Source organism: Dermacentor andersoni, chromosome 1 (genome assembly GCF_023375885.2).
Source record: "Dermacentor andersoni chromosome 1, qqDerAnde1_hic_scaffold, whole genome shotgun sequence".
NCBI classification, from domain to species: Eukaryota; Metazoa; Arthropoda; class Arachnida; order Ixodida; family Ixodidae; genus Dermacentor; species Dermacentor andersoni.
Window position 1 is genome coordinate 172031583 of NC_092814.1, and position 13835 is coordinate 172045417.

The 13835-nt window shown below is 44.8% G+C and overlaps 1 long non-coding RNA gene and 1 other non-coding gene across 2 annotated transcripts; one reads left to right on the forward strand and one right to left on the reverse strand.

The window, feature by feature from the left end:
* Nucleotides 1–3232: 3232 nt before the first annotated feature.
* On the reverse strand, nucleotides 3233–3357 carry LOC126547499 (U5 spliceosomal RNA). The gene has a single exon (XR_007602739.1). It is a non-coding gene; the product is annotated as a U5 spliceosomal RNA (small nuclear RNA).
* A 404-nt stretch (nucleotides 3358–3761) lies between these two features.
* LOC126547452 (uncharacterized) lies at nucleotides 3762–11478 on the forward strand. The gene is made up of 2 exons (XR_008608984.2): nucleotides 3762–3986; nucleotides 11363–11478. It is a non-coding gene; the product is annotated as an uncharacterized lncRNA (long non-coding RNA).
* The last annotated feature ends 2357 nt before the right edge of the window (nucleotides 11479–13835 follow it).

The window sequence follows — 13835 nt, forward strand, 5'->3', positions numbered from 1 at the left end:
AATGCCTAGTACCTAGCATAGTGGTTCAATTTGCACAGACTATTGGGCATGCCGTGCTGAAAATACTAGTTGTTGCTGAATTCCCAAAACTGCGCAGCATTCCTAAGCAAACATTTGTGCCCACTTGAAAGTAAGTTGTTTCAGCTAGACCAATCGGAAGTGTGGTTCAACCTGGGAGTCAACTGGATGTCACTAGGACCAGTTGGGGCTGAGTTAAGTTTATACTGCACATTCTATTGGAACCCCTTGGCTACCACTTTGATATGGGACTTGACATGAAACAGATTTTAGCTGGCCGTAGTTTTTTGCTGGAACCAGTTGGGGATATTCAGAATGCCATTAACACCTCTCACTGGGCCAAATTCATAAGTGCAGAGTACCTAACGTAGTGCTGGCATACTGGTGTGGTCATGCACTTGCGTGTGGCTTATTATTCGGAAGCCAGTGGAGTTCCGCACATCTTGTCCTAACACACTGCATGGACATTACTTGTTAGTGCAAAGAAGCAGTAGTTTGCCAAAAACAAGAACTTGATTTTTTCTTAAACCATTCCTAGGGCAAGGTATCGTAACATTTGCTACATGATTTGTACAGGCCAGTCTTCTCAAGCATACTCTGTGGTGTGCACCATCGTGGCTTCTTTAAGTGCCTCTGAAAGGTAAAGTAGACGGTGTTGACTGGTGCAATCAACGCACTGCCTTTCTCTGGTATCCGTGTTGTACGAGCTCGTTTGTGTCCCTGGTGGTGTGGTACCTGTGTATGCAATGCTGTGGTGTTAAGAGCAGGATTGCTACCTAAGCGGGCCAGTATTTTTTTATTTCTAATCTTGCTCCAGCTGCGAAGTGACTTTATGCAGTTTTCAACTCTACCAACTGATTCCAGTGGGAGAGACCAGTGAAGTCCCACTTTGGATTCGAGCTCGAAATCTTCGCTTGGGCTGAGTGTGACAAGTTCCAGGTCGAGAGACTACCTGTGAGCACAGTCGTGTATTCGGCAAAGTGAGGTCTACTTTAGAGCGGTGGCAAGTAGCTATTTTTATTGAGGGGCTGTACGTACTGGCACTGTCCTGGGGGACCGGACCCAACTGCTAAAGAAAAAAAAAAAATATGAATTAATTTTTGTTACTGCTACGGGTTGAAGAGCATGGCGAGAATTATGTGGAAGTGTGGAACAGGCCGCTTCAATGCAGTACGCAATTTTATTATGCTTTTTACAGAGCAGCGCCGAGAGGCTCGTCCAGACCAGCGCGAGCTCTGGCTGTGCGTCTGGCGTATTTCTAGATAATTTTGTACCAGTACAAAATTGCATGCTTACTACTAGCAGCAGTGGAGTTCTCTGAATGCATTTTCCTGGTATGTGCTGAGCCCCACCTGGCCCGCAAAGCAGCAATCCGAAAACTTTAGCTGGGCCTTCGCACAACAGTAGGGTGGCCAGAAATCGTGTCTCTCGCATGCTCGTACTGCATAGTAAACGGTACAAACTACACCACTGATGCGGTACAAACTATGGCACAAACGCCGGCCCAGCGCAAGCTGACTGACTCGTGGCTGGCGCCATGTATATATTAATACGTCCTTTTTTTTTTTTCTCATACCGCAACCACAACATACGAGACTTCAAACTCCAGACAGATGTCCCTTGCCCAGCACGCCTGGTCTAGTTCAACACTTTTGCCAGTAGGGACAGAATGTACGGGCAGAGTGGCTGTAGTTATAACCTGTTCGCTATAAATAGAATATAAATACCTTGGTATATGGATAAACGAAGGCAATGTATATATGGAAACATAGGAAAAAATCATAACAGTCAAGGGGAAGAGAAATGCAGCCATAATGAAGCACAGAGCGCTATGGGGATACAATAGGTACGAGGTCCTCCGAGGTATGTGGAAAGGGGTAATGGTTCCAGGACTTACTTTTAGAAATGCGGTTGTTTGCTTTAAATCAGGGGTACAATCAGGACTCAACGGGAACCAAAGGTCAGTGGGTCGCCTCGCATTGGGCGCTCACGGGAAGACTACAAATGAAGCTGTGCAGGGGGTTATGGGCTGGACTAGTTTTGAAGTGAGGGAAGCTCGCAGTAAAATTGAGTATGAACGGCTGAGGAATATGGAAGAAAGTAAATGGGCTGGGAGAGTGTTCAGGTATCTGTACAGGCAAAACATTGATTCACAGTGGAGGAAAAGAACTAGGAAGCTTACCAGCAAGTATGCGGCCTGTGGGGTGGGCAACACAGCAACAAAGAAGGTCAAGCGGAAAGTCAGAGAGGCTGAATTAATCTCATGGGTGGCGGCAATGGAAAAGAAACCTGCCATGAGTAACTACTTAAAAAGGAAAAAACGAAATCAGGAAAGAAACCATTTATGATAACTCAAAGGGAAGCTTACTTTTTCGAACTTTTTGCTTACTTTTTTACATTACTTTTCGAAGCGAGATCGGGATGCTTTAGAACACGCACCTATAAAGCGAGATATAAGAAGGAAGAAGAAGCATGTGCTTGCTGCGGTAGAAACGACGGAGCATATTTTATTAGAATGTGAAGACGTCTGCCCAGCGGTCGATTTAGGCACCACTGGCCTCCTTGAAGCCCTTGGGTTCAGCGGGAGCAGTGGTAAAGCAAACAGGTCCGCAATAGACATTAGTAAGAGGTGATTGGAGGATTGGTGGAAGAAAAGTAGGGAAACGACAAAAGACGGAGACGTACAAAAGCACAGTTCGCAATAGGGGATCAGAAAATTTGGATGTGGTAGTTCATAGTTTTTTTTTCTTTTTTCATTGGTTAATCTAGGTAGGATATTAGGCAGCATAGTAGCAAGAGCTTGGTGGCGCAACCCGCCGCCCCGTTCCAAAGGGGACGCTCATAACATCCATCCATCCACCCATCCATCCGCTTTCGTCTGCTCTGCGATCTCTTCCAACGCTGGTGTTACAGTGTACTAGTACTCGTGCCGCCATTTCGGCAAGCACAACGTGCTTGTATAAATTGAATAAATTCTCAACCCCGTCTGGGTTGCTCAACCCCGTCCATCGTCTGGATGCGCTTTGCAAGCCAGGGGGGGGCGGTGGAAGAACCGCCCACGGAACTGTCCGTCGTGCGGATACACCACTCGGGGTGCACACACGTGTATACCATCGTCCTTCTTGGCAAAGCGAATGGAACACAGATATCCTTCAGCGACGGAAGGACGTGTTCGGACACATCGACATATTCTGATTTTGGTTTCCTTGCTAGGCCCCGCCCAAACGGACAGGACCTTTCAAAAATTGGCCTATAGGCTCATTGGATTGCCCCTCCCCACGGTAATCTTTAGTAAAAGGCGAAAGATTAGTTCGAGGATTTGAGGAGAGGCCTGAGCGTTAACTTTTGCCATGCGAGTCTAGAGACTGGACACATGAAAACCGTGCCTCTAAAGCCGGTAAGCAATATTTCTTGACGCTCACATAATATAAACCTCAAGTCTCTCTGTAGTCTCATGTGAAAGCACAATTAGACACTTTTTTTTAATTAGCAACACAGTTATGCTGTGGCAAAATGTCAAAGATTTGACTTTGTGATAGAAATAATGCACTAGCAGCTTTTCAAGACGCGAGGCATTTTGACATTGTTGTGTGCCAAGAGATGGCGCAAGCTTTCAATGTCGTACAAAAACATTTGCGTACCTTTTTGTAGCGTATCAGTGAATTCTAACGTTTCATTACGTTCTATTTATTTGTGAAAATGCTTAGTAGAAGAGTTTTTTTCACGCAGCTATCTAGTTTACTTTTGAAAGTGTCTGCGTTCACCCGGTCGACGGAACGCAGGCGTTAGGTTCACCCAAACGTCACGTCCGGGATGTCTCATTCATTCTTTGTTTTTCGCGTCCGTGATGTCACATCCGTCTTTGGTTTTGGCGGCAGAATGGCAAGCTCAAAGGTGAGCTACGCTCAAACAACTGGACAAAGATGTGGATCGTTTATTTTTTGGGGCTTGTGCTAGTGTAAGCTATCGTAAGTACTTCACTTTTCCATTCGATGTGCCTCTACTATGCAAACCTACGCTTTCGGCTGCCTGATACTTCATTTCCAGGTTCCTTACCAGCTTATTTTCCTTGTGACGCATCCCGCGGACCGCAGCACCGATCAGCCAGTGCTACAGTGTACTAGCGCCGAGAACGCATATTAGACGACACTGTTTATCTTAGGTTCCTTCAAACTTATAAGAGCCTTTTTCACAATCACTTAAACGTAACATTACCTGGTTAACGGTGCTGCTACACGGCAGAATGTGTAAATGGCAGATGACTCAAGTGCGGCATGTGCGCGCACTTGTTTAGAGAAAATATGGAGTATTCATCATTTATCTCGCAATGTAAACGCACATTCCTGACACATGGTTCAGGTCTGCCGTCCGCCGACTAAGGGCGGTAGTGAATGAAGTCGCTAAATGAGTGCTTTGCGGCGTCATTAAACGCACGGGAAAGAGCGTTCGTTTACATAGTAATATGAGCCTTTACATAGCAATATCGCTGCGCTGTCAACAGCCATTCTCTGGTAACCTTTCTCCGCAGCGTAACGCTCGAGTGCTCTGTGCAGATGTGACAAAGGTTGTGTGTGCGGTCGGTATTTGTGATTTTCTAGAAAGAAGCTTCATTACAAAGTGCATGATCAGGCTGCGTGGTCGTCCATTCTACTAGAGCGGGACAATCAATAAACGATACAAGCATGGACATACACATGCTGTTGCCAAATAACCCTTAAGGTGGGTCCATTTAATACTGGTGATTTAATCGTGGATGAAGACTGGGATGTTCTCTTTATGTGCTTGCTTCAAAGTAGGATAAATCGTAACTTGGCCAACAAATTTTACTAGTGTTATAAGGTTTTGTGAGAAAGGGTGTTGTGTATGGCTTTGTAACGAGTCATTGTCTCCCATCGCACGTGTATATCCCGGCTGGAAGTTGTGTTCATGTGCTCAAGAGTGCTTCAGGAACCCTCTGAGCACGTGCACGTTGATATTACAGCCACTTGTGAATTCTGGTCCTATGTAAGCATTAAGGGGTTTTAGCACTCATCTTAGTGATAACCTTAGACGTTAATTCTATAGTGTATATTGTTAACTGACAAGCTGGGTCTGGTAAGTTTTACATCTTGACACTAAGAACCTGTGGCATGATGAGTTTGCGCAAAAGAACAGTGCAGGTGCCATCATATATACATTCATTGTCATTCACGCACACTATTGGAGGGACTCCAATCTACATTAAGTACAGCGCAATCGGCGCCAGTACCAGTGGTCGCTCAATGTGTGGTTTGGAATTTACGCCAGTGCAATAATCAGTACCATCTTCAATCACGCACTGACTGGACAGCGTTATGTGAACGAAATCCTTGAAGGAGTGGTTGATGAGTTTCTCAGCAAAGTCCCGCTGTCACATCTTCCACTTCTGCTGTATCAGCAAGATGGGCCACCTGCATGCAGCAGCAGCCGAGCACGAAACTGGTTGGGTGCTACTTTTCAAATAGATTGGAAGGCACAAGCCTGTAAAGAGGCCGGCTAGGTCACCTGACCTCTCCATTAAGTTTCTTTCTTTGGGGTTATGTGAAAGATTGTGCCGGATGTCTGCCATAGAATTCCGGCATCGGTGATCAAGCAAGCCACTAAAGGTGTGATAAAATAGAGAGTACTGCGTAGCTGCAAAAGGAGACCTATTTGAACACGCACTCTAGGCTGATGTTCAACGCAGCTTACGAATTAATAGATAGTAAGAGCACACAGTTTTTTTGTTTTTTTTTGTCTGTGTGTGTGTGTGTGTGTGTGTGTGTGTGTGTGTGTGTGTGTGTGTGTGTGTGTGTGTGCGCCGACATTCTGATTGCCAGTGCGGCTCATAGAAGTGGTATATTTAATTTCGTGAACGCATTGGTTTTGCCTTTTCTCTACAAGTTGGTCGCTTTCCAGTGTGTTTATTTCGCTTTTATTTGTTGACACAAACCTGTTTTTGCAGCACGTGTACACTTTCATGAAAAATAAAACGCTCACTTTATATTGGCTTTGGTCCAAAGCAAGTTTCTGGTGCGAAATATAACTTCGCCCGCACTCTTTCGATGCGGTGCGAGCAAAGTGGATTTTGAAACATTCTGTGCCTATTACATTGCTCTTCACATTTCGTGTGTGGTCAGAGCTGCACTTTGGCTGCGTTATCAAGGTGCTTTTGTTATCATTTATCAATCGGCCTTGAGAGAGGGATAATAAGTGTGACGTAGAGAGAAAGGAGAAGCTGCGAAACCTGCTGTTGGGGCTCCTTCCATACCATTATCAAGGTGGTGCGCTGTCTCTTCGGGTTTGCGATAGGCAATGCAGTTACTTTCAATCAGCTTATTTGAGGGCACTGCTTTATGATGCGGGTGAGAGTTCACTCACATGGTATTTTTCATAGTTCGTGAGGTTATTTTCCAGTCGGTAAAATTGTACGCAATTAGTATGTCGCTGAAAACACTGCAGTTAGATGTCATTTTGGGATGCCAACAAATGCCTCATTGACACTTTGAAAATTATGAGAGTACTTCTTGAGTTAGATAATTGTAATTACCAAATTAAATCTCAGTAACGAAAGAATCACTGGCTACTACTCCACTTTACTGGAAACAATATGCACTAGGTTTTCTTCGAGTAACGGAGCTGTTTTTTTTTTTTTTTAATCTTAGTGCATGATAGCTGTGGAACACTCTCTCTCTTCATCCCTATACCCCGTTTTCCAGTGCAGGGTATAAAAACGGACATGCGTCTGGTTAACCTCTCTGCCTTTCCTCTTTTCTATTTCTCTCTCTCTATAATTCACTCAGTAACCATAATGAGGCCAAGCCAGATTCACTCGAAATCAGAATCAACAGCAGTCATGTGCGGCAGCACTTATGCTCGGACTAGCAGAAAAAAAAAGAGGCTGCAGTTTTGCAGAAAGGCGAAGCAGTGTTAGTGATAGCCAAGTATGCGACAATTACACGAAGGAAGATTACACCAGCAAGGGGACTCAGGCTGTGAAATTGAACTGTCTCCTACTATGAGGTCTTGTATATACTTAGCGCCGTTACTTCAGTGCTCAAGTCTTCGAGGTCAAACGAAGTTTCTTGAAGTGCAAGAAATATATATATATATATGTATCGTAAGGAACCGCTTTATTCCAGCCAAGCTCGGACTACTACCTCGAGGATTAAACTGTGCTGCTAGTGATGATATATGCAGATGAAAAAGATGTGCAGATGATGAAGTTGAAAGTCAGGCATGTGTTGTGCCCATGCTAATTCTCTCTCGCTGTGGAAGCGGCCGCCTGGCTGCGCGTAAGTACTATAAAATGCGTCAAGTATTTGGTTTTAAGCGGGAGACATGCACTATCTCTGTGCCACAGCAACGGGAATCGGGTGGCGTTCTAACAAGCGAGACATGGTAATTGACAGGTGATGTCTGCTCAACGACCGTGGAAAGTCGAATAAAACACCAGAAATTTTTTGCATAAGCCAGGAACGCACACAGGAGTCCAAAGAACTTCGTCACCAGGAGAAAAAGTCACAGCACAGTGGGTCGAGTCGTAACGAAATTTGCGAGCGTCCTGGGAGACGCCTGTGTTAAGCGGGGCGAGGCGACTGCACTCCGCGAGGCGAAACACAAACTGTTCCAAGAAAGGAACTGATGGGGGTACAGGAGTCTAAAGGAATGATACATCAAGAATGAAACTTGGTGAACAGCCATAAATGAAGAAAAAATGTTAAAAGCCAGTAGTACGTTGCGTAGCCATGTTATAGGCGAATGTCATGAACGGCAGGATTGCATCCCCGTTCGTGTGGCCAGGGCGGATGTACATCGCAATCATGTCAGAGAGGGTATGGTGAAACACTCCGTCAAGCTGTTGGTCTGCGGATGGTAACTGGAAGTTGTCTTGCGAATTGTGTTAGAGGCGCACAGAACTTCGGTAAGGATAGAAGAGAGGAAGACTGCTGCGGTGTAAGATAATGTTGTGTAGAAAGAAATCGGCGACTTCAGCAGCAGTCCCGGATTGTAGAGATGCTGTCTCCGCATAGCGTGTTGGATGGTCTATGGCCGTTATAATCCAACGATTGCCATGTAAGGTCGTGGGAAGAGGACCGTACAAGTCTATTCCAACTACTTCAAGAGGCGAAGCGGGACAAGGCAGAGGTTGTAAAGAGCCAGAAGGAGCTGTTGGTCGTTTGCGGCTTTGACAATTAACGCAGGGTGCAACATACTTCGCCACGGCTGAAGATGGGCCAGGCCAGGAGCAGCGACTTCATATTCTGTTGTAAGTCTTGTGGTAGCCTAGATGACCAGTCGTCGCATGATCGTGAAAGGCTTCAAGCACCTCACATTGCAGAGAACATGGTATGACCGCGACCCATTTGTTGCCATCGATGTTATAAATGTTGCGATGTAAAACCTCATTGTGCAGCTTGAATTGATTAAGTTGTCGACGAAGTCAGGCGTTTGGAGGTGACGAAGAATCTTCCATGCGTTGGAGAATAGTTCAGCAGTATGGGTCGATGCGTTGGTGGGACACAAGGACAGATGGGCTGTCGTGTCTTAGCCATTCGAGGGTTACAATGGGTAAAGCCGATGAAGAGGACTCAGGACGTACACAATCACGGAGAGGTTATGGTGAATCGTCATGATTCTTCAGAGGGTAGCAAGAGAGAGCATTGGTGTCTTGATGCTTCTTTGCAGCCCTGTAGGTGACATTGAAATCGTACTCCTGTAGGTGAAGCACACAGCAACCCAGGTGACCTGATAAATTCTTTAGCAAAGAAAGCCAGCACAGTGTGTTATGGTCGGTAACGACTGTGAAATGGCGGCCATGAAGATATGGGCGAAATTTTTGCACTGCCCAACAGCAAGGCACTCCTGCTTGGTTATGGTGTAGTAATTCTCTGCACTGGTTAGTGCACGACTAGCATAAGTAATTACTCGTTCGCGGAATGTGTTGTCATGTTGCAGTAGAATGGCACCGAGACTGACTGCTAGCGTCGGTGTGAAAGATGGTGGGCGCGGTCGGATCAAAGTGGCGCAGTACTGGGTCTGACGTCGGGGCATGTTGCAAAAGCAGGAAAGCATGTTCACATTCGTCGGACGAAACAAAGGGCGCATTACTGGCGAGGAGTTGATGGAGCGGGGACGTAAGCGTAGCGAAGTTGCATATGAAGTGCCGGAAGAAGCAAGTCCAAGAAAACTGTGCATGTCTTTTTGACGCAGTGGACACAAAATTCGAGGATGGCAGTAAGCTTCTCGGGGTCCGGTCGAATATCTTCTTTGCTGACTATGTGCCCCAGAACTTTGATGGCCTTGCTGGCGAAACTGCATTTGTGTGTTTGTGTGTGTGTGTGTGTGTGTGTGTGTTGAGCTGCAAACCAGCATTTGCAAGAGAGGCAAGGACTTCATCAAGACGTTGCAAATGTTGTGAGAACATGGTTGAAAACACAATGTCGTCGAGATAGCACAGGCAGGTTTTCCATTTCAAGCCACACAAGACTTATCGATCATGCGTTCGAATGTGGCAGGCACATTGCAGAGTCCAAAAGGCATCGCACTGAACTCGTAGAGCCCATCAGGGGTAGCAAATGTCGTTTTTTCTTTGTCGGATTTGGACATCGGTATTTGCCAGTAGCCTGGTCTAAAGTCAAGGCTAGAAAATTATTCAGCACCGTGGAGTGAATCTAGTGCATCATCCATCCGTGACACGGGGTAGACATCTTTGCGCACGATTTTGTTCAGCGCACGGTAATAGACGCAAGAACACACTGAGCTGTCTTCGTGACAATTGCAACGACATGAGTGTCAACAGCTCAAGTGACAGTTGATCCACGAGGCAACAGTTGGGGTTCGAGAGTTTGGTTTATTGCAGTAAGCAATGCAGACCCCTCAGAGAAGCGAATAAGGCCAGGGGTAATCAGAATTGCTCGAGATAGGGTATGGTCATAGGGTAGAATGAGTACGCCGCCATCCACAATGTTACAGGAGTTGACACCTATAACCTCTTCTCTAGGTGGCCAAAGAACGTAATCGGAAGAGGTGACGAGACGAATGCGTTCTTCGTGGTTAGGAAAAGAATTGCCAGTGGCATCCAGTTGTGTGAGGCGCTGACGACAAGAGATAGAAGCAGACGCCAAAGAAGTCCCACCCCAAGATGATGAGTTCATGGGTCACTCACGAAATATCGCAAAAACAATGTGGTGAAGAATTTAGTCTATGTACACACGAACAGTACACAGTGCGATTGGACGAATAATAACGTTGGCTGCTGCACAAAGAGAAAGGCCGGAGTAAGGCAATTCTTGGGTTTTATAGAGTCCCGAACAGTCACATGGCAATAATCGCCAAGCGTCTTGTAACATGGAGCCACCTCATAGTTGCACCAAACAAAGATGATGGATGCAGCCAGTCTTGCCAGATAACTACATTTTGACTATTCTGTATTGTTTGCATTTATTGTGCAAAAGGAATTCTCGCAGAGAGTTTTATCTTCAGTGGCCTTCAGTTGACGTCATCTGCTACAACTAGCACATAAGTTAACTCCATAGCACCGCTAGGATGGAGACATTGTGTCGTGGGATGCTTAGTGGACAAGAAGATTCTAAAGGAAAAGTGTGAGATGGTCACAGTAATAACCAAGGCATTTGGCATGGGAATGACCCAGCTATGAAGGTATTATCAGATGTGGACAAGCATATAATACTAAATGGCGCCTTGCACGAGTCCCAAGTGTAAAATGTAATGAGTATTGTGCATTGAAAGGGCCAAAAATGTTTTGTACATGCAAGGGAACACTATGGGCATTTGATAGCAGTTGCTTAGATGTACTACATTAAAAGGAACCAAACGAATTCCCTTAGACATAAGCATGCAGCAAATTCAAGGACTAGATGAAGCGTCAAAGAAACTGCATTTCATGTAGGATAGGTGTGAATGACCTTTGTGCATGAGATCAGTGACAAAAACACTAAATGAATGCAGTACAGTGTCTGTATCATATCTTGTGCAGACCAAACTAGCCTGGAGTTTCAGCATTCCTTGTCAGTACATTTAAATAGGCACTACATTGTTCAAAGTGCAATATTGTTCTACAAAACATAATATGCAAGATGTAGCATGCTAACCCTCGTGGCTCAACAACTACTGAACCGAAACCTCAATGAGCAGTGAAGCGTCCTTGTAATTTTCATCGTAACCATACTTTTGCTCTTGAAAGTGAACCTCTTTAGTGAATTTGCTTGTGTATTAATTTTTCTTTAGGCAAGTATTTTTTATACATGTTAATTTCTCAATCCTGCTTTCTCTTTCCGGAGCTAAAACAAAATGCCTCTTATTTCAATTTGATCTTTTGACCTAGGAAGCCATCATCTGGTGCTGTGTACAGCAAGCACATGCTTTGGGCAAGGAGGGAGCCAGCACCATATCTACATCAGCAAGAACCTCGGTGCTCAAAATAAACATTTTCTGTGCAAATACCTGTCTTTTTATACTTCCAGCATGAATTAATAAGTTTTTTTTGCCTTCACATGCAGGAAGGTTTATAGGAATAAATAGTGACTGTTGAATGCCCAGGAAAAGCCTTGAAGCCATTCTACTTCTACAGTGATAAAGTACATGTATACTTGAACTTGATAGTACAGAAACGAAAGGCAAAGTAACAGGCAAAATGCTCGGGGCAGCAGTCGTATAAATGGTAGATGAACACAGCTAATTGTGCTGTCCAGTTTCATTCAGTTTGACCAAGTGTTGCAAGAATTGCCTTCAATGTGAATCATTCAGTTTAGCCAGCTAAAGTCGAACTCATACAAACTTTGGAATGTCTGCTGAGAATTTTGGCATACATGGTATGTGTGCATCCTTCAGCAGCACTACAAGCCCAATAAGGTTTTTGCGTTACTGTCCCCCCTCCCTTGGGGTTATTGCAGTGTCTACTTCAAGTGCTTGAGGGTATAATGGAGAATGACTCCAATCTGCTATAAATATGTGCAGTGTTGATGCAGAAATGAGAAGGCTATATAAATATGCAGGACAAGAGCTGGTAGGCCTGGTTATAAGCATGAATTAGAAATTTATAGATCAAAGGCAATATGAATACAATATGTTAAATGACATCCATATGCGGGAAGTGCCCACATGAAAGGAAAGAAAGTGCAATGCTTGCAACCTACCAACACAAACATCAGTCGGGAAGGATTCTGTGAGGATCCACTAAGTGGACTATTTCAGCACACACTGATTAGGTAGAGCTCTAAGCTGGTAGAGCAAGCGGCAATCGTCACCGTGGGCTCTCGTGCTCTATTCATTCAGCGTGTACTGGAATGGACAGTCCACTTGGTCAACACTTACAGACTAGCCCCCTAGGGCTGTGGAAGCACGCAGTATATTAAGCTTAAGTCTGTGTGGCATGCTACCTCCTGCTTATGTGGCAAGTCCTCCTGTTTACCTGTTCCTTTCAACTGAGAGCTGAGCACCGCCTAGGTTAAGTCAGAAAAAGCAACCTGGAATATTGGGATTTCCCATCAATTTTACCCTTCCTACATCACATAGTGAACAACCTGAAAACTTAACACTGTTGCGCAGAGCGATGAAGGGTCAGGATTTGAGCGAGAAAACAACACGACACCTGAGCGCAAACTACGAACTGGTTTACTTTCAGCAAGTGAAGCGTACATAAAGCCTACACGCATGCACAGGAGTCCTCTTCCCGGTCTACCTACACCCTCTATTGTCAGCGATTATGCTAATCTCTTTATTGCTGAGTGAAATAGACGGCGGGCTGACACATGAGCCCTGTGGGTCCACCTTGAGGTTGTATGCTTCCACGACTTCTCTTTTCCTTTGGTTCCTACTTTTCAGCAGAATCATTGTCTTGTGATAATCACCAGTTGATAGTTTGTGCTCAGGTGTCGTGTGTTGTTCCTCACTCAAGTCCTGTCCCTTCGTCACTCCGCACAACAGTGTTAAGTATGTCGAACCAACTAGCCCACTGCACAATTTTCCTGAACTTGAAAACAATTGTAAACTAAAGTTCGTGAGAAACGAAGTGTTCTGTCATGACATACAGATTTATGCATGATCACTTTGCTATATAAAGATACAATTTTAGCCAATGTTAACGAAGAGCTTCACTTTTGGAGTTCACTTAAATAATGTCTGTGATGCATTGTGACAGTACGAGGTCCTGGAGATGCTACTGTGGAGATATGTCAACATTGAGCCTATTCCTGTTTAATCTATGGATAGATGCCTTCACGAAGAGTTGGAGAAACTGCACAATACAATGTTTTATATCACATGTAATAATTATGCTGGGATAAAGTGTACACGCTGAGCTTAATGTTTTAGAAAAGCTCAAGACAAGGCTCCAGAATAGGTATGATGGATAGGCAACCTTTTATTTGGCTCTCTTCATAGTGAAGTCTAGACGCATCACCTCAGCCACACTTAAAAAATTTGTGGGCTCGTACTGCCCATGCCTTTACTGCACAAGTTGCCTTGGTGCTCCCAGTCTTGACAGGTAACACTTAAGCACCCTCTCATGCACATGTTTGTTCCAAAGCTACAGTTGCTAACTAAAGTAACTCCCACATGCGATTCTGTAACTCTAGACCTAACTGCAAAAACGCATGCAGTACTACGAGTTTGGCATAGAGTCCACATGAAATGTGCACAACTTCAAATTTCGTATAGGCAACAGATAACTGGTAACCTGTTAGAGTAACAAAATGGATGCCAAGGAAAATTCACCCAAAGCCTTAGGCAGGAAAATGAGGTGTTGTGATGAGATAAATAGCAATCACATTTGATCGACTGACTAAAAGCTGGCAGGG